This window comes from Triturus cristatus, chromosome 11, assembly GCF_964204655.1.
Source record: "Triturus cristatus chromosome 11, aTriCri1.1, whole genome shotgun sequence".
Taxonomy (NCBI): Eukaryota; Metazoa; Chordata; class Amphibia; order Caudata; family Salamandridae; genus Triturus; species Triturus cristatus.
This window is the reverse complement of record NC_140594.1, coordinates 1,140,835,333-1,140,859,085: the sequence shown is the minus strand read 5'-3', so window position 1 is coordinate 1,140,859,085 and position 23,753 is coordinate 1,140,835,333. Positions and strand designations below refer to the sequence as shown.

The 23,753-nt window shown below is 44.7% G+C and overlaps 11 non-coding genes across 11 annotated transcripts; all 11 read left to right on the top strand.

Annotated features, from left to right (window-relative positions):
- Positions 1–1,065: 1,065 nt before the first annotated feature.
- TRNAG-CCC (transfer RNA glycine (anticodon CCC)) lies at positions 1,066–1,137 on the top strand. The gene has a single exon. It is a non-coding gene; the product is annotated as a tRNA-Gly (tRNA).
- Positions 1,138–4,263: 3,126 nt separating this feature from the next.
- TRNAG-CCC (transfer RNA glycine (anticodon CCC)) lies at positions 4,264–4,335 on the top strand. The gene has a single exon. It is a non-coding gene; the product is annotated as a tRNA-Gly (tRNA).
- A 1,516-nt stretch (positions 4,336–5,851) lies between these two features.
- TRNAG-CCC (transfer RNA glycine (anticodon CCC)) lies at positions 5,852–5,923 on the top strand. Its single transcript has one exon. It is a non-coding gene; the product is annotated as a tRNA-Gly (tRNA).
- Positions 5,924–7,450: 1,527 nt separating this feature from the next.
- On the top strand, positions 7,451–7,522 carry TRNAG-CCC (transfer RNA glycine (anticodon CCC)). The gene has a single exon. It is a non-coding gene; the product is annotated as a tRNA-Gly (tRNA).
- A 6,303-nt stretch (positions 7,523–13,825) lies between these two features.
- TRNAG-CCC (transfer RNA glycine (anticodon CCC)) lies at positions 13,826–13,897 on the top strand. The gene has a single exon. It is a non-coding gene; the product is annotated as a tRNA-Gly (tRNA).
- A 1,527-nt stretch (positions 13,898–15,424) lies between these two features.
- TRNAG-CCC (transfer RNA glycine (anticodon CCC)) lies at positions 15,425–15,496 on the top strand. Its single transcript has one exon. It is a non-coding gene; the product is annotated as a tRNA-Gly (tRNA).
- Positions 15,497–17,013: 1,517 nt separating this feature from the next.
- TRNAG-CCC (transfer RNA glycine (anticodon CCC)) lies at positions 17,014–17,085 on the top strand. The gene has a single exon. It is a non-coding gene; the product is annotated as a tRNA-Gly (tRNA).
- Positions 17,086–18,601: 1,516 nt separating this feature from the next.
- TRNAG-CCC (transfer RNA glycine (anticodon CCC)) lies at positions 18,602–18,673 on the top strand. Its single transcript has one exon. It is a non-coding gene; the product is annotated as a tRNA-Gly (tRNA).
- Positions 18,674–20,200: 1,527 nt separating this feature from the next.
- Positions 20,201–20,272, top strand: TRNAG-CCC (transfer RNA glycine (anticodon CCC)). Its single transcript has one exon. It is a non-coding gene; the product is annotated as a tRNA-Gly (tRNA).
- A 1,517-nt stretch (positions 20,273–21,789) lies between these two features.
- On the top strand, positions 21,790–21,861 carry TRNAG-CCC (transfer RNA glycine (anticodon CCC)). The gene has a single exon. It is a non-coding gene; the product is annotated as a tRNA-Gly (tRNA).
- Positions 21,862–23,377: 1,516 nt separating this feature from the next.
- Positions 23,378–23,449, top strand: TRNAG-CCC (transfer RNA glycine (anticodon CCC)). The gene has a single exon. It is a non-coding gene; the product is annotated as a tRNA-Gly (tRNA).
- The last annotated feature ends 304 nt before the right edge of the window (positions 23,450–23,753 follow it).

Here is a 23,753-nt window from a genome sequence, read left to right as displayed (position 1 = left end):
GAGAGCAAGTTGAGAGGACTCCAAGAGGCAGATGTCCATGGAAAGAGCCTCTCACGACAGCAGGAAGGTTGGATATTTCAAGATGGCAACATTTCCTGTCCAACGTCCTCACGTCCCGAACGCTCCCAAACGCTCAAAAGCCTCGCCCTCACCGGGTAGATCTCTGGCTCCCAGTTAAAATCAAATCCTGAGCATGCTAGCGCTACGATCAAAGAGAGAGGAGAGGGTTAGAGAGCTGCTATCTTGGTAAAGGCCTGAAACTGCTAGTTCCCAAGAGGGTCTGCACTTTCAGTTATGACTGACTGTGAGACGAGAAGATGAAGATTTTCTGCACCCAGCATACATTGCAGCATGCTTAGGCAAATGAGGAGCGAGACCCACCAATCCCTCGCCACTTCGCTGAAAGCTCCTCCTCTGCATAAAGAGAACACTTTTACAAGGGAGCAGAGTGGCGCAGCGGAAGCGTGCTGGGCCCATAACCCAGAGGTCGATGGATCGAAACCATCCTCTGCTATAATATTTCTTGATTTTTCTTCTGAGGACCAATCTGTCATTTCCACGCTACCAGCAAGGAAAAGCGCAGGCTTGTGCTAGCTATGTGAGAAAAGACTTCTCAACTATCTGTCTCTGCTGAAATACAAGAGAGTGATCGCCAAAGGATCAACCCCATACTTTGAAAGTAAAGATACCCAATTATAAGCATAAATGACTGGTTGCACCGTCACACGTTTTTCTGGGCATGCTTTGAATGTCATTCTTGCCTTTTCGTTCTGCTCTTATCATTCTCCTGGGCATTTAATGGAAGGCACTCTCTTTCTCTTCGCTGCTTTGCTTCCAATGCTGCCTAAATATGTTCATTTCCACTATTTGTACTACTGCTTTCCATTTCTTCTCTTCTGCACAGATTTGGCCTTGGTTTCAATCCCCAGTTCCTTACCCTCTACAAGAAACTTTCTACTGCTTTTCATGTTGGTATCTAAACCAAATGCACCATTGAAACTGGTGCAAGATAGTCATTGAACTCGGGGTTGTAATCTTTAGAACCGAGAGCACCCACATCATAGGGCGTTGGTGGTATAGTGGTGAGCATAGCTGCTTCCCAAGCAGTTGACCCGGGTTCGATTCCCGGGCAATGCAGTGCAAATTTTTATATGTTCTCCAAGCAGGATTTGTTTTAATGCAACATGTCACAAAACGGAAATATCATGAACAGATTAATCAGACGTTAAATTTAAAAAAAAATGAAATACTTAGGCAGGCATCTCGATCGCCCCATCTGCTACATTCATTGTCCTATTAGATGCTATTTTCTAAAAAGCAGAGTCACCACTCACATGTGCTGGTAATAAATATGTTGCGGGCGGTAGACAATGAAAGGGCTGAACCCCGACCAGACATTCTAACTCTAGCATCTCTATATTAAAAAGCATTTCTAGGCAATATCTAGCATGTGAATAAAAGTAGGCAAGATCCACCGATGAATCTGGCAAAAGTCCCCAACGATTTTGTGCACACTTGTTCTCTCACCTGAATGCAGCGCCACCTTGTAGCCATCGGATGTAACTGCAGCTCACAAAATGTTATATCAGAGAGCAAGTTGAGAGGACTCCAAGAGGAAGATGTCCATGGAAAGAGCCTCTCACGACAGCAGGAAGGTTGGATATTTCAAGATGGCAACATTTCCTGTCCAATGTCCTCACGTCCCGAACGCTCCCAAACGCTCAAAAGCCTCACACCGGGCAAGCCCTCACCGGGTAGATCTCTGGCTCCCAGTTAAAATCAAATCCTGAGCATGCTAGCGCTAGGATCAAAGAGAGAGGAGAGGGTTAGAGAGCTGCTATCTTGGTAAAGGCCTGAAACTGCTAGTTCCCAAGAGGGTCTGCACTTTCAGTTATGACTAACTGTGAGACGAGAAGATGAAGATTTTCTGCACCCAGCATACATTGCAGCATGCTTAGGCAAATGAGGAGCGAGACCCACCAATCCCTCGCCACTTCGCTGAAAGCTCCTCCTCTGCATAAAGAGAACACTTTTACAAGGGAGCAGAGTGGCGCAGCGGAAGCGTGCTGGGCCCATAACCCAGAGGTCGATGGATCGAAACCATCCTCTGCTATACTATTTCTTTTTTTTTCTTCTGAGAACCAATCTGTCATTTCCACGCTACCAGCAAGGAAAAGCGCAGGCTTGTGCTAGCTATGTGAGAAAAGACTTCTCAACTATCTGTCTCTGCTGAAACACAACAGAGTGATCGCCAAAGGATCAACCCCATACTTTGAAAGTAAAGATACCCAATTATAAGCATAAATGACTGGTTGCACCGTCACACGTTTTTCTGGGCTTGCTTTGAATGTCATTCTTGCCTTTTCGTTCTGCTCTTATCATTCTCCTGGGCATTTCATGGAAGGCACTCTCTTTCTCTTCGCTGCTTTGCTTCCAATGCTGCCTAAATATGTTCATTTCCACTATTTGTACTACTGCTTTCCATTTCTTCTCTTCTGCACAGATTTGGCCTTGGTTTCAATCCCCAGTTCCTTACCCTCTACAAGAAACTTTCTACTGCTTTTCATGTTGGTATCTAAACCAAATGCACCATTGAAACTGGTGCAAGATAGTCATTGAACTCGGGGTTGTAATCTTTAGAACCGAGAGCACCCACATCATAGGGCGTTGGTGGTATAGTGGTGAGCATAGCTGCTTCCCAAGCAGTTGACCCGGGTTCGATTCCCAGCCAATGCAGTGCAAATTTTTATATGTTCTCCAAGCAGGATTTGTTTTAATGCAACATGTCACAAAACGGAAATATCATGAACAGATTAATCAGACGTTAAATTAAAAAAAAAATGAAATACTCAGGCAGGCATCTCGATCGCCCCATCTGCGACATTCATTGTCCTATTAGATGCTATTTTCCAAAAAGCAGAGTCACCACTCACATGTGCTGGTAATAAATATGTTGCGGGCGGTAGACAATGAAAGGGCTGAACCCCGACCAGACATTCTAACTCTAGCATCTCTATATTAAAAAGCATTTCTAGGCAATATCTAGCATGTGAATAAAAGTAGGCAAGATCCACCGATGAATCTGGCAAAAGTCCCCAACGATTTTGTGCACACTTGTTCTCTCACCTGAATGCAGTGCCACCTTGTAGCCATCGGATGTAACTGCAGCTCACAAAATGTTATATCAGAGAGCAAGTTGAGAGTACTCCAAGAGGCAGATGTCCATGGAAAGAGCCTCTCACGACAGCAGGAAGGTTGGATATTTCAAGATGGCAACATTTCCTGTCCAATGTCCTCACGTCCCGAACGCTCCCAAACGCTCAAAAGCCTCACACCGGGCAAGCCCTCACCGGGTAGATCTCTGGCTCCCAGTTAAAATCAAATCCTGAGCATGCTAGCGCTAGGATCAAAGAGAGAGGAGAGGGTTAGAGAGCTGCTATCTTGGTAAAGGCCTGAAACTGCTAGTTCCCAAGAGGGTCTGCACTTTCAGTTATGACTGACTGTGAGACGAGAAGATGAAGATTTTCTGCACCCAGCATACATTGCAGCATGCTTAGGCAAATGAGGAGCGAGACCCACCAATCCCTCGCCACTTCGCTGAAAGCTCCTCCTCTGCATAAAGAGAACACTTTTACAAGGGAGCAGAGTGGCGCAGCGGAAGCGTGCTGGGCCCATAACCCAGAGGTCGATGGATCGAAACCATCCTCTGCTATAATATTTCTTGTTTTTTCTTCTGAGAACCAATCTGTCATTTCCACGCTACCAGCAAGGAAAAGCGCAGGCTTGTGCTAGCTATGTGAGAAAAGACTTCTCAACTATCTGTCTCTGCTGAAATACAAGAGAGTGATCGCCAAAGGATCAACCCCATACTTTGAAAGTAAAGATACCCAATTATAAGCATAAATGACTGGTGGGACCGTCACACGTTTTTCTGGGCATGCTTTGAATGTCATTCTTGCCTTTTCGTTCTGCTCTTATCATTCTCCTGGGCATTTCATGGAAGGCACTCTCTTTCTCTTCGCTGCTTTGCTTCCAATGCTGCCTAAATATGTTCATTTCCACTATTTGTACTACTGCTTTCCATTTCTTCTCTTCTGCACAGATTTGGCCTTGGTTTCAATCCCCAGTTCCTTACCCTCTACAAGAAACTTTCTACTGCTTTTCATGTTGGTATCTAAACCAAATGCACCATTGAAACTGGTGCAAGATAGTCATTGAACTAGGGGTTGTAATCTTTAGAACCGAGAGCAACCACATCATAGGGCGTTGGTGGTATAGTGGTGAGCATAGCTGCTTCCCAAGCAGTTGACCCGGGTTCGATTCCCGGCCAATGCAGTGCAAATTTTTATATGTTCTCCAAGCAGGATTTGTTTTAATGCAACATGTCACAAAACGGAAATATCATGAACAGATTAATCAGACGTTAAATAAAAAAAAAAATGAAATACTTAGGCAGGCATCTCGATCGCCCCATCTGCTACATTCATTGTCCTATTAGATGCTATTTTCCAAAAAGCAGAGTCACCACTTACATGTGCTGGTAATAAATATGTTGCGGGCGGTAGACAATGAAAGGGCTGAACCCCGACCAGACATTCTAACTCTAGCATCTCTATATTAAAAAGCATTTCTAGGCAATATCTAGCATGTGAATAAAAGTAGGCAAGATCCACCAATGAATCTGGCAAAAGTCCCCAACGATTTTGTGCACACTTGTTCTCTCACCTGAATGCAGCGCCACCTTGTAGCCATCGGATGTAACTGCAGCTCACAAAATGTTATATCAGAGAGCAATTTGAGAGGACTCCAAGAGGCAGATGTCCATGGAAAGAGCCTCTCATGACAGCAGGAAGGTTGGATATTTCAAGATGGCAACATTTCCTCTCCAACGTCCTCACGTCCCGAACGCTCCCAAACGCTCAAAAGCCTCGCCCTCACCGGGTAGATCTCTGGCTCCCAGTTAAAATCAAATCCTGAGCATGCTAGCGCTAGGATCAAAGAGAGAGGAGAGGGTTAGAGAGCTGCTATCTTGGTAAAGGCCTGAAACTGCTAGTTCCCAAGAGGGTCTGCACTTTCAGTTATGACTGACTGTGAGACGAGAAGATGAAGATTTTCTGCACCCAGCATACATTGCAGCATGCTTAGGCAAATGAGGAGCGAGACCCACCAATCCCTCGCCACTTCGCTGAAAGCTCCTCCTCTGCATAAAGAGAACACTTTTACAAGGGAGCACAGTGGCGCAGCGGAAGCGTGCTGGGCCCATAACCCAGAGGTCGATGGATCGAAACCATCCTCTGCTATAATATTTCTTGTTTTTTCTTCTGAGGACCAATCTGTCATTTCCACGCTACCAGCAAGGAAAAGCGCAGGCTTGTGCTAGCTATGTGAGAAAAGACTTCTCAACTATCTGTCTCTGCTGAAATACAAGAGAGTGATCGCCAAAGGATCAACCCCATACTTTGAAAGTAAAGATACCCAATTATAAGCATAAATGACTGGTGGGACCGTCACACGTTTTTCTGGGCATGCTTTGAATGTCATTCTTGCCTTTTCGTTCTGCTCTTATCATTCTCCTGGGCATTTCATGGAAGGCACTCTCTTTCTCTTCGCTGCTTTGCTTCCAATGCTGCCTAAATATGTTCATTTCCACTATTTGTACTACTGCTTTCCATTTCTTCTCTTCTACACAGATTTGGCCTTGGTTTCAATTCCCAGTTCCTTACCCTCTACAAGAAACTTTCTACTGCTTTTCATGTTGGTATCTAAACCAAATGCACCATTGAAACTGGTGCAAGATAGTCATTGAACTCGGGGTTGTAATCTTTAGAACCGAGAGCACCCACATCATAGGGCGTTGGTGGTATAGTGGTGAGCATAGCTGCTTCCCAAGCAGTTGACCCGGGTTCGATTCCCGGCCAATGCAGTGCAAATTTTTATATGTTCTCCAAGCAGGATTTGTTTTAATGCAACATGTCACAAAACGGAAATATCATGAACAGATTAATCAGACGTTAAATTAAAAAAAAAATGAAATACTTAGGCAGGCATCTCGATCGCCCCATCTGCGACATTCATTGTCCTATTAGATGCTATTTTCCAAAAAGCAGAGTCACCACTCACATGTGCTGGTAATAAATATGTTGCGGGCGGTAGACAATGAAAGGGCTGAACCCCGACCAGACATTCTAACTCTAGCATCTCTATATTAAAAAGCATTTCTAGGCAATATCTAGCATGTGAATAAAAGTAGGCAAGATCCACCGATGAATCTGGCAAAAGTCCCCAACGATTTTGTGCACACTTGTTCTCTCACCTGAATGCAGCGCCACCTTGTAGCCATCGGATGTAACTGCAGCTCACAAAATGTTATATCAGAGAGCAAGTTGAGAGGACTCCAAGAGGCAGATGTCCATGGAAAGAGCCTCTCACGACAGCAGGAAGGTTGGATATTTCAAGATGGCAACATTTCCTGTCCAATGTCCTCACGTCCCGAACGCTCCCAAACGCTCAAAAGCCTCACACCGGGCAAGCCCTCACCGGGTAGATCTCTGGCTCCCAGTTAAAATCAAATCCTGAGCATGCTAGCGCTAGGATCAAAGAGAGAGGAGAGGGTTAGAGAGCTGCTATCTTGGTAAAGGCCTGAAACTGCTAGTTCCCAAGAGGGTCTGCACTTTCAGTTATGACTGACTGTGAGACGAGAAGATGAAGATTTTCTGCACCCAGCATACATTGCAGCATGCTTAGGCAAATGAGGAGCGAGACCCACCAATCCCTCGCCACTTCGCTGAAAGCTCCTCCTCTGCATAAAGAGATCACTTTTACAAGGGAGCAGAGTGGCGCAGCGGAAGCGTGCTGGGCCCATAACCCAGAGGTCGATGGATCGAAACCATCCTCTGCTATAATATTTCTTGTTTTTTCTTCTGAGAACCAATCTGTCATTTCCACGCTACCAGCAAGGAAAAGCGCAGGCTTGTGCTAGCTATGTGAGAAAAGACTTCTCAACTATCTGTCTCTGCTGAAATACAAGAGAGTGATCGCCAAAGGATCAACCCCATACTTTGAAAGTAAAGATACCCAATTATAAGCATAAATGACTGGTGGGACCGTCACACGTTTTTCTGGGCATGCTTTGAATGTCATTCTTGCCTTTTCGTTCTGCTCTTATCATTCTCCTGGGCATTTCATGGAAGGCACTCTCTTTCTCTTCGCTGCTTTGCTTCCAATGCTGCCTAAATATGTTCATTTCCACTATTTGTACTACTGCTTTCCATTTCTTCTCTTCTGCACAGATTTGGCCTTGGTTTCAATCCCCAGTTCCTTACCCTCTACAAGAAACTTTCTACTGCTTTTCATGTTGGTATCTAAACCAAATGCACCATTGAAACTGGTGCAAGATAGTCATTGAACTCGGGGTTGTAATCTTTAGAACCGAGAGCAACCACATCATAGGGCGTTGGTGGTATAGTGGTGAGCATAGCTGCTTCCCAAGCAGTTGACCCGGGTTCGATTCCCGGCCAATGCAGTGCAAATTTTTATATGTTCTCCAAGCAGGATTTGTTTTAATGCAACATGTCACAAAACGGAAATATCATGAACAGATTAATCAGACGTTAAATTAAAAAAAAAAATGAAATACTTAGGCAGGCATCTCGATCGCCCCATCTGCTACATTCATTGTCCTATTAGATGCTATTTTCCAAAAAGCAGAGTCACCACTTACATGTGCTGGTAATAAATATGTTGCGGGCGGTAGACAATGAAAGGGCTGAACCCCGACTAGACATTCTAACTGTAGCATCTCTATATTAAAAAGCATTTCTAGGCAATATCTAGCATGTGAATTAAAGTAGGCAAGATCCACCAATGAATCTGGCAAAAGTCCCCAACGATTTTGTGCACACTTGTTCTCTCACCTGAATGCAGCGCCACCTTGTAGCCATCGGATGTAACTGCAGCTCACAAAATGTTATATCAGAGAGCAATTTGAGAGGACTCCAAGAGGCAGATGTCCATGGAAAGAGCCTCTCATGACAGCAGGAAGGTTGGATATTTCAAGATGGCAACATTTCCTCTCCAACGTCCTCACGTCCCGAACGCTCCCAAACGCTCAAAAGCCTCGCCCTCACCGGGTAGATCTCTGGCTCCCAGTTAAAATCAAATCCTGAGCATGCTAGCGCTAGGATCAAAGAGAGAGGAGAGGGTTAGAGAGCTGCTATCTTGGTAAAGGCCTGAAACTGCTAGTTCCCAAGAGGGTCTGCACTTTCAGTTATGACTGACTGTGAGACGAGAAGATGAAGATTTTCTGCACCCAGCATACATTGCAGCATGCTTAGGCAAATGAGGAGCGAGACCCACCAATCCCTCGCCACTTCGCTGAAAGCTCCTCCTCTGCATAAAGAGAACACTTTTACAAGGGAGCAGAGTGGCGCAGCGGAAGCGTGCTGGGCCCATAACCCAGAGGTCGATGGATCGAAACCATCCTCTGCTATAATATTTCTTGTTTTTTCTTCTGAGGACCAATCTGTCATTTCCACGCTACCAGCAAGGAAAAGCGCAGGCTTGTGCTAGCTATGTGAGAAAAGACTTCTCAACTATCTGTCTCTGCTGAAATACAAGAGAGTGATCGCCAAAGGATCAACCCCATACTTTGAAAGTAAAGATACCCAATTATAAGCATAAATGACTGGTGGGACCGTCACACGTTTTTCTGGGCATGCTTTGAATGTCATTCTTGCCTTTTCGTTCTGCTCTTATCATTCTCCTGGGCATTTCATGGAAGGCACTCTCTTTCTCTTCGCTGCTTTGCTTCCAATGCTGCCTAAATATGTTCATTTCCACTATTTGTACTACTGCTTTCCATTTCTTCTCTTCTACACAGATTTGGCCTTGGTTTCAATTCCCAGTTCCTTACCCTCTACAAGAAACTTTCTACTGCTTTTCATGTTGGTATCTAAACCAAATGCACCATTGAAACTGGTGCAAGATAGTCATTAAACTCGGGGTTGTAATCTTTAGAACCGAGAGCACCCACATCATAGGGCGTTGGTGGTATAGTGGTGAGCATAGCTGCTTCCCAAGCAGGTGACCCGGGTTCGATTCCCGGCCAATGCAGTGCAAATTTTTATATGTTCTCCAAGCAGGATTTGTTTTAATGCAACATGTCACAAAACGGAAATATCATGAACAGATTAATCAGACGTTAAATAAAAAAAAAAATGAAATACTTAGGCAGGCATCTCGATCGCCCCATCTGCTACATTCATTGTCCTATTAGATGCTATTTTCCAAAAAGCAGAGTCACCACTCACATGTGCTGGTAATAAATATGTTGCGGGCGGTAGACAATGAAAGGGCTGAACCCCGACCAGACATTCTAACTCTAGCATCTCTATATTAAAAAGCATTTCTAGGCAATATCTAGCATGTGAATAAAAGTAGGCAAGATCCACCGATGAATCTGGCAAAAGTCCCCAACGATTTTGTGCACACTTGTTCTCTCACCTGAATGCAGCGCCACCTTGTAGCCATCGGATGTAACTGCAGCTCACAAAATGTTATATCAGAGAGCAAGTTGAGAGGACTCCAAGAGGCAGATGTCCATGGAAAGAGCCTCTCACGACAGCAGGAAGGTTGGATATTTCAAGATGGCAACATTTCCTGTCCAATGTCCTCACGTCCCGAACGCTCCCAAACGCTCAAAAGCCTCACACCGGGCAAGCCCTCACCGGGTAGATCTCTGGCTCCCAGTTAAAATCAAATCCTGAGCATGCTAGCGCTAGGATCAAAGAGAGAGGAGAGGGTTAGAGAGCTGCTATCTTGGTAAAGGCCTGAAACTGCTAGTTCCCAAGAGGGTCTGCACTTTCAGTTATGACTGACTGTGAGACGAGAAGATGAAGATTTTCTGCACCCAGCATACATTGCAGCATGCTTAGGCAAATGAGGAGCGAGACCCACCAATCCCTCGCCACTTCGCTGAAAGCTCCTCCTCTGCATAAAGAGAACACTTTTACAAGGGAGCAGAGTGGCGCACCGGAAGCGTGCTGGGCCCATAACCCAGAGGTCGATGGATCGAAACCATCCTCTGCTATAATATTTCTTGTTTTTTCTTCTGAGAACCAATCTGTCATTTCCACGCTACCAGCAAGGAAAAGCGCAGGCTTGTGCTAGCTATGTGAGAAAAGACTTCTCAACTATCTGTCTCTGCTGAAATACAAGAGAGTGATCGCCAAAGGATCAACCCCATACTTTGAAAGTAAAGATACCCAATTATAAGCATAAATGACTGGTGGGACCATCACACGTTTTTCTGGGCATGCTTTGAATGTCATTCTTGCCTTTTCGTTCTGCTCTTATCATTCTCCTGGGCATTTCATGGAAGGCACTCTCTTTCTCTTCGCTGCTTTGCTTCCAATGCTGCCTAAATATGTTCATTTCCACTATTTGTACTACTGCTTTCCATTTCTTCTCTTCTGCACAGATTTGGCCTTGGTTTCAATCCCCAGTTCCTTACCCTCTACAAGAAACTTTCTACTGCTTTTCATGTTGGTATCTAAACCAAATGCACCATTGAAACTGGTGCAAGATAGTCATTGAACTCGGGGTTGTAATCTTTAGAACCGAGAGCAACCACATCATAGGGCGTTGGTGGTATAGTGGTGAGCATAGCTGCTTCCCAAACAGTTGACCCGGGTTCGATTCCCGGCCAATGCAGTGCAAATTTTTATATGTTCTCCAAGCAGGATTTGTTTTAATGCAACATGTCACAAAACGGAAATATCATGAACAGATTAATCAGACGTTAAATTTTAAAAAAAATGAAATACTTAGGCAGGCATCTCGATCGCCCCATCTGCTACATTCATTGTCCTATTAGATGCTATTTTCCAAAAAGCAGAGTCACCACTCACATGTGCTGGTAATAAATATGTTGCGGGCGGTAGACAATGAAAGGGCTGAACCCCGACTAGACATTCTAACTGTAGCATCTCTATATTAAAAAGCATTTCTAGGCAATATCTAGCATGTGAATAAAAGTAGGCAAGATCCACCGATGAATCTGGCAAAAGTCCCCAACGATTTTGTGCACACTTGTTCTCTCACCTGAATGCAGCGCCACCTTGTAGCCATCGGATGTAACTGCAGCTCACAAAATGTTATATCAGAGAGCAAGTTGAGAGGACTCCAAGAGGCAGATGTCCATGGAAAGAGCCTCTCACGACAGCAGGAAGGTTGGATATTTCAAGATGGCAACATTTCCTGTCCAATGTCCTCACGTCCCGAACGCTCCCAAACGCTCAAAAGCCTCACACCGGGCAAGCCCTCACCGGGTAGATCTCTGGCTCCCAGTTAAAATCAAATCCTGAGCATGCTAGCGCTAGGATCAAAGAGAGAGGAGAGGGTTAGAGAGCTGCTATCTTGGTAAAGGCCTGAAACTGCTAGTTCCCAAGAGGGTCTGCACTTTCAGTTATGACTGACTGTGAGACGAGAAGATGAAGATTTTCTGCACCCAGCATACATTGCAGCATGCTTAGGCAAATGAGGAGCGAGACCCACCAATCCCTCGCCACTTCGCTGAAAGCTCCTCCTCTGCATAAAGAGAACACTTTTACAAGGAAGCAGAGTGGCGCACCGGAAGCGTGCTGGGCCCATAACCCTGAGGTCGATGCATCGAAACCATCCTCTGCTATATTATTTCTTGTTTTTTCTTCTGAGAACCAATCTGTCATTTCCACGCTACCAGCAAGGAAAAGCGCAGGCTTGTGCTAGCTATGTGAGAAAAGACTTCTCAACTATCTGTCTCTGCTGAAATACAAGAGAGTGATCGCCAAAGGATCAACCCCATACTTTGAAAGTAAAGATACCCAATTATAAGCATAAATGACTGGTGGGACCATCACACGTTTTTCTGGGCATGCTTTGAATGTCATTCTTGCCTTTTCGTTCTGCTCTTATCATTCTCCTGGGCATTTCATGGAAGGCACTCTCTTTCTCTTCGCTGCTTTGCTTCCAATGCTGCCTAAATATGTTCATTTCCACTATTTGTACTACTGCTTTCCATTTCTTCTCTTCTGCACAGATTTGGCCTTGGTTTCAATCCCCAGTTCCTTACCCTCTACAAGAAACTTTCTACTGCTTTTCATGTTGGTATCTAAACCAAATGCACCATTGAAACTGGTGCAAGATAGTCATTGAACTCGGGGTTGTAATCTTTAGAACCGAGAGCAACCACATCATAGGGCGTTGGTGGTATAGTGGTGAGCATAGCTGCTTCCCAAGCAGTTGACCCGGGTTCGATTCCCAGCCAATGCAGTGCAAATTTTTATATGTTCTCCAAGCAGGATTTGTTTTAATGCAACATGTCACAAAACGGAAATATCATGAACAGATTAATCAGACGTTAAATTAAAAAAAAAATGAAATACTTAGGCAGGCATCTCGATCGCCCCATCTGCTACATTCATTGTCCTATTAGATGCTATTTTCCAAAAAGCAGAGTCACCACTCACATGTGCTGGTAATAAATATGTTGCGGGCGGTAGACAATGAAAGGGCTGAACCCCGACTAGACATTCTAACTGTAGCATCTCTATATTAAAAAGCATTTCTAGGCAATATCTAGCATGTGAATAAAAGTAGGCAAGATCCACCGATGAATCTGGCAAAAGTCCCCAACGATTTTGTGCACACTTGTTCTCTCACCTGAATGCAGCGCCACCTTGTAGCCATCGGATGTAACTGCAGCTCACAAAATGTTATATCAGAGAGCAAGTTGAGAGGACTCCAAGAGGCAGATGTCCATGGAAAGAGCCTCTCATGACAGCAGGAAGGTTGGATATTTCAAGATGGCAACATTTCCTCTCCAACGTCCTCACGTCCCGAACGCTCCCAAACGCTCAAAAGCCTCGCCCTCACCGGGTAGATCTCTGGCTCCCAGTTAAAATCAAATCCTGAGCATGCTAGCGCTAGGATCAAAGAGAGAGGAGAGGGTTAGAGAGCTGCTATCTTTGTAAAGGCCTGAAACTGCTAGTTCCCAAGAGGGTCTGCACTTTCAGTTATGACTGACTGTGAGACGAGAAGATGAAGATTTTCTGCACACAGCATACATTGCAGCATGCTTAGGCAAATGAGGAGCGAGACCCACCAATCCCTCGCCACTTCGCTGAAAGCTCCTCCTCTGCATAAAGAGAACACTTTTACAAGGGAGCAGAGTGGCGCAGCGGAAGCGTGCTGGGCCCATAACCCAGAGGTTGATGGATCGAAACCATCCTCTGCTATAATATTTCTTGTTTTTTCTTCTGAGAACCAATCTGTCATTTCCACGCTACCAGCAAGGAAAAGCGCAGGCTTGTGCTAGCTATGTGAGAAAAGACTTCTCAACTATCTGTCTCTGCTGAAACACAACAGAGTGATCGCCAAAAGATCAACCCCATACTTTGAAAGTAAAGATACCCAATTATAAGCATAAATGACTGGTTGCACCGTCACACGTTTTTCTGGGCATGCTTTGAATGTCATTCTTGCCTTTTCGTTCTGCTCTTATCATTCTCCTGGGCATTTCATGGAAGGCACTCTCTTTCTCTTCGCTGCTTTGCTTCCAATGCTGCCTAAATATGTTCATTTCCACTATTTGTACTACTGCTTTCCATTTCTTCTCTTCTGCACAGATTTGGCCTTGGTTTCAATCCCCAGTTCCTTACCCTCTACAAGAAACTTTCTACTGCTTTTCATGTTGGTATCTAAACCAAATGCACCATTGAAACTGGTGCAAGATAGTCATTGAACTCGGGGTTGTAATCTTTAGAACCGAGAGCACCCACATCATAGGGCGTTGGTGGTATAGTGGTGAGCATAGCTGCTTCCCAAGCAGTTGAGCCGGGTTCGATTCCCGGCCAATGCAGTGCAAATTTTTATATGTTCTCCAAGCAGGATTTGTTTTAATGCAACATGTCACAAAACGGAAATATCATGAACAGATTAATCAGACGTTAAATTAAAAAAAAAATGAAATACTTAGGCAGGCATCTCGATCGCCCCATCTGCGACATTCATTGTCCTATTAGATGCTATTTTCCAAAAAGCAGAGTCACCACTCACATGTGCTGGTAATAAATATGTTGCGGGTGGTAGACAATGAAAGGGCTGAACCCCGACCAGACATTCTAACTCTAGCATCTCTATATTAAAAAGCATTTCTAGGCAATATCTAGCATGTGAATAAAAGTAGGCAAGATCCACCGATGAATCTGGCAAAAGTCCCCAACGATTTTGTGCACACTTGTTCTCTCACCTGAATGCAGCGCCACCTTGTAGCCATCGGATGTAACTGCAGCTCACAAAATGTTATATCAGAGAGCAAGTTGAGAGGACTCCAAGAGGCAGATGTCCATGGAAAGAGCCTCTCACGACAGCAGGAAGGTTGGATATTTCAAGATGGCAACATTTCCTGTCCAATGTCCTCACGTCCCGAACGCTCCCAAACGCTCAAAAGCCTCACACCGGGCAAGCCCTCACCGGGTAGTTCTCTGGCTCCCAGTTAAAATCAAATCCTGAGCATGCTAGCGCTAGGATCAAAGAGAGAGGAGAGGGTTAGAGAGCTGCTATCTTGGTAAAGGCCTGAAACTGCTAGTTCCCAAGAGGGTCTGCACTTTCAGTTATGACTGACTGTGAGACAAGAAGATGAAGATTTTCTGCACCCAGCATACATTGCAGCATGCTTAGGCAAATGAGGAGCGAGACCCACCAATCCCTCGCCACTTCGCTGAAAGCTCCTCCTCTGCATAAAGAGAACACTTTTACAAGGGAGCAGAGTGGCGCAGCGGAAGCGTGCTGGGCCCATAACCCAGAGGTCGATGGATCGAAACCATCCTCTGCTATAATATTTCTTGTTTTTTCTTCTGAGAACCAATCTGTCATTTCCACGCTACCAGCAAGGAAAAGCGCAGGCTTGTGCTAGCTATGTGAGAAAAGACTTCTCAACTATCTGTCTCTGCTGAAATACAAGAGAGTGATCGCCAAAGGATCAACCCCATACTTTGAAAGTAAAGATACCCAATTATAAGCATAAATGACTGGTGGGACCGTCACACGTTTTTCTGGGCATGCTTTGAATGTCATTCTTGCCTTTTCGTTCTGCTCTTATCATTCTCCTGGGCATTTCATGGAAGGCACTCTCTTTCTCTTCGCTGCTTTGCTTCCAATGCTGCCTAAATATGTTCATTTCCACTATTTGTACTACTGCTTTCCATTTCTTCTCTTCTGCACAGATTTGGCCTTGGTTTCAATCCCCAGTTCCTTACCCTCTACAAGAAACATTCTACTGCTTTTCATGTTGGTATCTAAACCAAATGCACCATTGAAACTGGTGCAAGATAGTCATTGAACTCGGGGTTGTAATCTTTAGAACCGAGAGCAACCACATCATAGGGCGTTGGTGGTATAGTGGTGAGCATAGCTGCTTCCCAAGCAGTTGACCCGGGTTCGATTCCCGGCCAATGCAGTGCAAATTTTTATATGTTCTCCAAGCAGGATTTGTTTTAATGCAACATGTCACAAAACGGAAATATCATGAACAGATTAATCAGACGTTAAATTTAAAAAAAAATGAAATACTTAGGCAGGCATCTCGATCGCCCCATCTGCTACATTCATTGTCCTATTAGATGCTATTTTCCAAAAAGCAGAGTCACCACTTACATGTGCTGGTAATAAATATGTTGCGGGCGGTAGACAATGAAAGGGCTGAACCCCGACCAGACATTCTAACTCTAGCATCTCTATATTAAAAAGCATTTCTAGGCAATATCTAGCATGTGAATAAAAGTAGGCAAGATCCACCAATGAATCATGGCAAAAGGCCCCAACGATTTTGTGCACACTTGTTCTCTCACCTGAATGCAGCGCCACCTTGTAGCCATCGGATGTAACTGCAGCTCACAAAATGTTATATCAGAGAGCAATTTGAGAGGACTCCAAGAGGCAGATGTCCATGGAAAGAGCCTCTCAGGACAGCAGGAAGGTTGGATATTTCAAGATGGCAACATTTCCTCTCCAACGTCCTCACGTCCCGAACGCTCCCAAACGCTCAAAAGCCTCGCCCTCACCGGGTAGATCTCTGGCTCCCAGTTAAAATCAAATCCTGAGCATGCTAGCGCTAGGATCAAAGAGAGAGGAGAGGGTTAGAGAGCTGCTATCTTGGTAAAGGCCTGAAACTGCTAGTTCCCAAGAGGGTCTGCACTTTCAGTTATGACTGACTGTGAGACGAGAAGATGAAGATTTTCTGCACCCAGCATACATTGCAGCATGCTTAGGCAAATGAGGAGCGAGACCCACCAATCCCTCGCCACTTCGCTGAAAGCTCCTCCTCTGCATAAAGAGAACACTTATACAAGGGAGCACAGTGGCGCAGCGGAAGCGTGCTGGGCCCATAACCCAGAGGTCGATGGATCGAAACCATCCTCTGCTATAATATTTCTTGTTTTTTCTTCTGAGGACCAATCTGTCATTTCCACGCTACCAGCAAGGAAAAGCGCAGGCTTGTGCTAGCTATGTGAGAAAAGACTTCTCAACTATCTGTCTCTGCTGAAATACAAGAGAGTGATCGCCAAAGGATCAACCCCATACTTTGAAAGTAAAGATACCCAATTATAAGCATAAATGACTGGTGGGACCGTCACACGTTTTTCTGGGCATGCTTTGAATGTCATTCTTGCCTTTTCGTTCTGCTCTTATCATTCTCCTGGGCATTTCATGGAAGGCACTCTCTTTCTCTTCGCTGCTTTGCTTCCAATGCTGCCTAAATATGTTCATTTCCACTATTTGTACTACTGCTTTCCATTTCTTCTCTTCTGCACAGATTTGGCCTTGGTTTCAATCCCCAGTTCCTTACCCTCTACAAGAAACTTTCTACTGCTTTTCATGTTGGTATCTAAACCAAATGCACCATTGAAACTGGTGCAAGATAGTCATTGAACTCGGGGTTGTAATCTTTAGAACCGAGAGCAACCACATCATAGGGCGTTGGTGGTATAGTGGTGAGCATAGCTGCTTCCCAAGCAGTTGACCCGGGTTCGATTCCCGGCCAATGCAGTGCAAATTTTTATATGTTCTCCAAGCAGGATTTGTTTTAATGCAACATGTCACAAAACGGAAATATCATGAACAGATTAATCAGACGTTAAATTAAAAAAAAAATGAAATAATTAGGCAGGCATCTCGATCGCCCCATCTGCTACATTCATTGTCCTATTAGATGCTATTTTCCAAAAAGCAGAGTCACCACTCACATGTGCTGGTAATAAATATGTTGCGGGCGGAAGACAATGAAAGGGCTGAACCCCGACCAGACATTCTAACTCTAGCATCTCTATATTAAAAAGCATTTCTAGGCAATATCTAGCATGTGAATAAAAGTAGGCAAGATCCACCGATGAATCTGGCAAAAGTCCCCAACGATTTTGTGCACACTTGTTCTCTCACCTGAATGCAGCGCCATCTTGTAGCCATCGGATGTAACTGCAGCTCACAAAATGTTATATCAGAGAGCAAGTTGAGAGGACTCCAAGAGGCAGATGTCCATGGAAAGAGCCTCTCACGACAGCAGGAAGGTTGGATATTTCAAGATGGCAACATTTCCTGTCCAACGTCCTCACGTCCCGAACGCTCCCAAACGCTCAAAAGCCTCGCCCTCACCGGGTAGATCTCTGGCTCCCAGTTAAAATCAAATCCTGAGCATGCTAGCGCTACGATCAAAGAGAGAGGAGAGGGTTAGAGAGCTGCTATCTTGGTAAAGGCCTGAAACTGCTAGTTCCCAAGAGGGTCTGCACTTTCAGTTATGACTAACTGTGAGACGAGAAGATGAAGATTTTCTGCACCCAGCATACATTGCAGCATGCTTAGGCAAATGAGGAGCGAGACCCACCAATCCCTCGCCACTTCGCTGAAAGCTCCTCCTCTGCATAAAGAGAACACTTTTACAAGGGAGCAGAGTGGCGCAGCGGAAGCGTGCTGGGCCCATAACCCAGAGGTCGATGGATCGAAACCATCCTCTGCTATAATATTTCTTGTTTTTTCTTCTGAGGACCAATCTGTCATTTCCACGCTACCAGCAAGGAAAAGCGCAGGCTTGTGCTAGCTATGTGAGAAAAGACTTCTCAACTATCTGTCTCTGCTGAAATACAAGAGAGTGATCGCCAAAGGATCAACCCCATACTTTGAAAGTAAAGATACCCAATTATAAGCATAAATGACTGGTGGGACCGTCACACGTTTTTCTGGGCATGCTTTGAATGTCATTCTTGCCTTTTCGTTCTGCTCTTATCATTCTCCTGGGCATTTCATGGAAGGCACTCTCTTTCTCTTCGCTGCTTTGCTTCCAAAGCTGCCTAAATATGTTCATTTCCACTATTTGTACTACTGCTTTCCATTTCTTCTCTTCTGCACAGATTTGGCCTTGGTTTCAATCCCCAGTTCCTTACCCTCTACAAGAAACTTTCTACTGCTTTTCATGTTGGTATCTAAACCAAATGCACCATTGAAACTGGTGCAAGATAGTCATTGAACTCGGGGTTGTAATATTTAGAACCGAGAGCAACCACATCATAGGGCGTTGGTGGTATAGTGGTGAGCATAGCTGCTTCCCAAGCAGTTGACCCGGGTTCGATTCCCGGCCAATGCAGTGCAAATTTTTATATGTTCTCCAAGCAGGATTTGTTTTAATGCAACATGTCACAAAACGGAAATATCATGAACAGATTAATCAGACGTTAAATTAAAAAAAAAATGAAATACTTAGGCAGGCATCTCGATCGCCCCATCTGCTACATTCATTGTCCTATTAGATGCTATTTTCCAAAAAGCAGAGTCACCACTCACATGTGCTGGTAATAAATATGTTGCGGGCGGTAGACAATGAAAGGGCTGAACCCCGACCAGACATTCTAACTCTAGCATCTCTATATTAAAAAGCATTTCTAGGCAATATCTAGCATGTGAATAAAAGTAGGCAAGATCCACCGATGAATCTGGCAAAAGTCCCCAACGATTTTGTGCACACTTGTTCTCTCACCTGAATGCAGCGCCATCTTGTAGCCATCGGATGTAACTGCAGCTCACAAAATGTTATATCAGAGAGCAAGTTGAGAGGACTCCAAGAGGCAGATGTCCATGGAAAGAGCCTCTCACGACAGCAGGAAGGTTGAATATTTCAAGATGGCAACATTTCCTGTCCAACGTCCTCACTTCCCGAACGCTCCCAAACGCTCAAAAGCCTCACACCGGGCAAGCCCTCACCGGGTAGATCTCTGGCTCCCAGTTAAAATCAAATCCTGAGCATGCTAGCGCTACGATCAAAGAGAGAGGAGAGGGTTAGAGAGCTGCTATCTTGGTAAAGGCCTGAAACTGCTAGTTCCCAAGAGGGTCTGCACTTTCAGTTATGACTGACTGTGAGACGAGAAGATGAAGATTTTCTGCACCCAGCATACATTGCAGCATGCTTAGGCAAATGAGGAGCGAGACCCACCAATCCCTCGCCACTTCGCTGAAAGCTCCTCCTCTGCATAAAGAGAACACTTTTACAAGGGAGCAGAGTGGCGCAGCGGAAGCGTGCTGGGCCCATAACCCAGAGGTCGATGGATCGAAACCATCCTCTGCTATAATATTTCTTGTTTTTTCTTCTGAGAACCAATCTGTCATTTCCACGCTACCAGCAAGGAAAAGCGCAGGCTTGTGCTAGCTATGTGAGAAAAGACTTCTCAACTATCTGTCTCTGCTGAAATACAAGAGAGTGATCGCCAAAGGATCAACCCCATACTTTGAAAGTAAAGATACCCAATTATAAGCATAAATGACTGGTGGGACCGTCACACGTTTTTCTGGGCATGCTTTGAATGTCATTCTTGCCTTTTCGTTCTGCTCTTATCATTCTCCTGGGCATTTCATGGAAGGCACTCTCTTTCTCTTCGCTGCTTTGCTTCCAATGCTGCCTAAATATGTTCATTTCCACTATTTGTACTACTGCTTTCCATTTCTTCTCTTCTGCACAGATTTGGCCTTGGTTTCAATCCCCAGTTCCTTACCCTCTACAAGAAACTTTCTACTGCTTTTCATGTTGGTATCTAAACCAAATGCACCATTGAAACTGGTGCAAGATAGTCATTGAACTCGGGGTTGTAATCTTTAGAACCGAGAGCAACCACATCATAGGGCGTTGGTGGTATAGTGGTGAGCATAGCTGCTTCCCAAGCAGTTGACCCGGGTTCGATTCCCGGCCAATGCAGTGCCAATTTTTATATGTTCTCCAAGCAGGATTTGTTTTAATGCAACATGTCACAAAACGGAAATATCATGAACAGATTAATCAGACGTTAAATTTAAAAAAAAATGAAATACTTAGGCAGGCATCTCGATCGCCCCATCTGCTACATTCATTGTCCTATTAGATGCTATTTTCCAAAAAGCAGAGTCACCACTTACATGTGCTGGTAATAAATATGTTGCGGGCGGTAGACAATGAAAGGGCTGAACCCCGACCAGACATTCTAACTCTAGCATCTCTATATTAAAAAGCATTTCTAGGCAATATCTAGCATGTGAATAAAAGTAGGCAAGATCCACCAATGAATCATGGCAAAAGGCCCCAACGATTTTGTGCACACTTGTTCTCTCACCTGAATGCAGCGCCACCTTGTAGCCATCGGATGTAACTGCAGCTCACAAAATGTTATATCAGAGAGCAATTTGAGAGGACTCCAAGAGGCAGATGTCCATGGAAAGAGCCTCTCAGGACAGCAGGAAGGTTGGATATTTCAAGATGGCAACATTTCCTCTCCAACGTCCTCACGTCCCGAACGCTCCCAAACGCTCAAAAGCCTCGCCCTCACCGGGTAGATCTCTGGCTCCCAGTTAAAATCAAATCCTGAGCATGCTAGCGCTAGGATCAAAGAGAGAGGAGAGGGTTAGAGAGCTGCTATCTTGGTAAAGGCCTGAAACTGCTAGTTCCCAAGAGGGTCTGCACTTTCAGTTATGACTGACTGTGAGACGAGAAGATGAAGATTTTCTGCACCCAGCATACATTGCAGCATGCTTAGGCAAATGAGGAGCGAGACCCACCAATCCCTCGCCACTTCGCTGAAAGCTCCTCCTCTGCATAAAGAGAACACTTTTACAAGGGAGCACAGTGGCGCAGTGGAAGCGTGCTGGGCCCATAACCCAGAGGTCGATGGATCGAAACCATCCTCTGCTATAATATTTCTTGTTTTTTCTTCTGAGGACCAATCTGTCATTTCCACGCTACCAGCAAGGAAAAGCGCAGGCTTGTGCTAGCTATGTGAGAAAAGACTTCTCAACTATCTGTCTCTGCTGAAATACAAGAGAGTGATCGCCAAAGGATCAACCCCATACTTTGAAAGTAAAGATACCCAATTATAAGCATAAATGACTGGTGGGACCGTCACACGTTTTTCTGGGCATGCTTTGAATGTCATTCTTGCCTTTTCGTTCTGCTCTTATCATTCTCCTGGGCATTTCATGGAAGGCACTCTCTTTCTCTTCGCTGCTTTGCTTCCAATGCTGCCTAAATATGTTCATTTCCACTATTTGTACTACTGCTTTCCATTTCTTCTCTTCTGCACAGATTTGGCCTTGGTTTCAATCCCCAGTTCCTTACCCTCTACAAGAAACTTTCTACTGCTTTTCATGTTGGTATCTAAACCAAATGCACCATTGAAACTGGTGCAAGATAGTCATTGAACTCGGGGTTGTAATCTTTAGAACCGAGAGCAACCACATCATAGGGCGTTGGTGGTATAGTGGTGAGCATAGCTGCTTCCCAAGCAGTTGACCCGGGTTCGATTCCCGGCCAATGCAGTGCAAATTTTTATATGTTCTCCAAGCAGGATTTGTTTTAATGCAACATGTCACAAAACGGAAATATCATGAACAGATTAATCAGACGTTAAATAAAAAAAAAAATGAAATAATTAGGCAGGCATCTCGATCGCCCCATCTGCTACATTCATTGTCCTATTAGATGCTATTTTCCAAAAAGCAGAGTCACCACTCACATGTGCTGGTAATAAATATGTTGCGGGCGGTAGACAATGAAAGGGCTGAACCCCGACCAGACATTCTAACTCTAGCATCTCTATATTAAAAAGCATTTCTAGGCAATATCTAGCATGTGAATAAAAGTAGGCAAGATCCACCGATGAATCTGGCAAAAGTCCCCAACGATTTTGTGCACACTTGTTCTCTCACCTGAATGCAGCGCCATCTTGTAGCCATCGGATGTAACTGCAGCTCACAAAATGTTATATCAGAGAGCAAGTTGAGAGGACTCCAAGAGGCAGATGTCCATGGAAAGAGCCTCTCACGACAGCAGGAAGGTTGGATATTTCAAGATGGCAACATTTCCTGTCCAACGTCCTCACGTCCCGAACGCTCCCAAACGCTCAAAAGCCTCGCCCTCACCGGGTAGATCTCTGGCTCCCAGTTAAAATCAAATCCTGAGCATGCTAGCGCTACGATCAAAGAGAGAGGAGAGGGTTAGAGAGCTGCTATCTTGGTAAAGGCCTGAAACTGCTAGTTCCCAAGAGGGTCTGCACTTTCAGTTATGACTGACTGTGAGACGAGAAGATGAAGATTTTCTGCACCCAGCATACATTGCAGCATGCTTAGGCAAATGAGGAGCGAGACCCACCAATCCCTCGCCACTTCGCTGAAAGCTCCTCCTCTGCATAAAGAGAACACTTTTACAAGGGAGCAGAGTGGCGCAGCGGAAGCGTGCTGGGCCCATAACCCAGAGGTCGATGGATCGAAACCATCCTCTGCTATAATATTTCTTGTTTTTTCTTCTGAGGACCAATCTGTCATTTCCACGCTACCAGCAAGGAAAAGCGCAGGCTTGTGCTAGCTATGTGAGAAAAGACTTCTCAACTATCTGTCTCTGCTGAAATACAAGAGAGTGATCGCCAAAGGATCAACCCCATACTTTGAAAGTAAAGATACCCAATTATAAGCATAAATGACTGGTTGCACCGTCACACGTTTTTCTGGGCATGCTTTGAATGTCATTCTTGCCTTTTCGTTCTGCTCTTATCATTCTCCTGGGCATTTAATGGAAGGCACTCTCTTTCTCTTCGCTGCTTTGCTTCCAATGCTGCCTAAATATGTTCATTTCCACTATTTGTACTACTGCTTTCCATTTCTTCTCTTCTGCACAGATTTGGCCTTGGTTTCAATCCCCAGTTCCTTACCCTCTACAAGAAACTTTCTACTGCTTTTCATGTTGGTATCTAAACCAAATGCACCATTGAAACTGGTGCAAGATAGTCATTGAACTCGGGGTTGTAATCTTTAGAACCGAGAGCACCCACATCATAGGGCGTTGGTGGTATAGTGGTGAGCATAGCTGCTTCCCAAGCAGTTGACCCGGGTTCGATTCCCGGCCAATGCAGTGCAAATTTTTATATGTTCTCCAAGCAGGATTTGTTTTAATGCAACATGTCACAAAACGGAAATATCATGAACAGATTAATCAGACGTTAAATTTAAAAAAAAATGAAATACTTAGGCAGGCATCTCGATCGCCCCATCTGCTACATTCATTGTCCTATTAGATGCTATTTTCCAAAAAGCAGAGTCACCACTCACATGTGCTGGTAATAAATATGTTGCGGGCGGTAGACAATGAAAGGGCTGAACCCCGACCAGACATTCTAACTCTAGCATCTCTATATTAAAAAGCATTTCTAGGCAAT